The sequence below is a fragment of the Cyprinodon variegatus genome, unplaced genomic scaffold (assembly GCF_000732505.1).
Source record: "Cyprinodon variegatus isolate N-32 unplaced genomic scaffold, C_variegatus-1.0 Scaffold1649, whole genome shotgun sequence".
Classification (NCBI taxonomy): Eukaryota; Metazoa; Chordata; class Actinopteri; order Cyprinodontiformes; family Cyprinodontidae; genus Cyprinodon; species Cyprinodon variegatus.
In genome coordinates this window covers 3,711-5,112 of record NW_015152102.1, presented here as the reverse complement: position 1 = coordinate 5,112, position 1,402 = coordinate 3,711, and positions in this window count along the sequence as shown.

Sequence of the window (1,402 nt, the reverse complement as noted above, 5' to 3'; positions counted from 1 at the left end):
AAATGGAGGCTGTTTTATGGCGGATTTATTTGGAGGGAAATGATGTTTGCTGCTGCAGGTTTGGCAGGTCAGGTTTCTCCATCCAGGTGAAGCAGGTTTGTTCTGCTGGTTGCTGCTGAGGTTGCATAAGAAGCAGCGGATCTGCACAGCGCCTCTACCGTCGCCCTCCCCTCCTGCCTCTGCTTAAAGGAGGCAGTGCTGCTCCGCTCCGCTCCCACAACCGGCCGCTCTGTGATGGACCGCTGACCCACCGACACCAGCTCCTGCCTCGCATCCAGGACCCTCCATCCGGGCCGGGGGGGCCCCGCGCTGCAGGATCTCCTCCTGATTTGGGATCTTCGTGCTTCTATGGGATCCGGAGGCGAATCTGCTGCTCAGCGACTGGACGCCGGAGCGCCGCTCCGATTCTTCTCCGTCTGCCGGATCTGAGGCGCAGCTTCGGGAGGAAACGGGATTAAAGGCCAGAAGCGGCGCGCGACCATGGATTAACGCCCTAGAGAATCCTCATCTGCAAGGTATGATCATCCCAGGGATGCGAGGGAGCCCAGGGCCGCAGCAAGGATGGAGCGGGGGGGTGGAGGGGGATGGGATGGGGGGGACAGCAGCAGCAGCATCCACTGCGGCCCCCACCGGCCCGCACAGCAGCAGGCCGGTGGGGGCCCCGCTTTGGGCCCCTTTGTGTGGCTGCGGGGTTCGGGCCCTTGGATCGCTGCTGATCAGCCGCATCGAGCTGCGTGTTATTAACAAACACCATGACGTCAGCGTCTGCCAGTGACGCCATCCTTCCCTCAGCCACCTTGTTTTTCAGAGGCTGGATGCTCGGTTTGAGCGTTAAGCTCCTGGGGGCCTCCGGGGGCCTATGGGGGCCTCTGGTTCTCCCCTGCTTTCATTCTTTAGCTTGAAATCATCTGATTTGTCTGAAACTGGAGAAACTGGGAGGAAGCGAAGCAAACAGCAGCTTCACTAAAGACACATTTATGCTTATTTAGAAAAACAAGGAGCTTATTTTTCATGATCTCATTCATTCATTTATAAAAATCAAAGTTCCAAACTAAATATTTAGATATTCAGTTAACCAAATATCAGCAAGATAAATATTTATTTTACAAACAAAATATTTATTATTTTAAGTTTATATTTTTTCCAAATTAAATATTCAGCTCCAGATCTAATGTTTACTTTGTAAATAACTCTAAATATTTGATTTGCAAATGAAATAGCGGCTCCGTAGCAGCGGCAGATATTTATCCAGATCTTCATAAATCATTTAATTATGCTACTAAAATTATTTATTTCTATCCTCACTAATTTTTCTCAGTTTAACAGCTGGTCTGACGTCATCATCAGACATGCTGAGAGCAGAATATGATGGCGGCGGACCAAGATGGTGTTAGGAACCCTT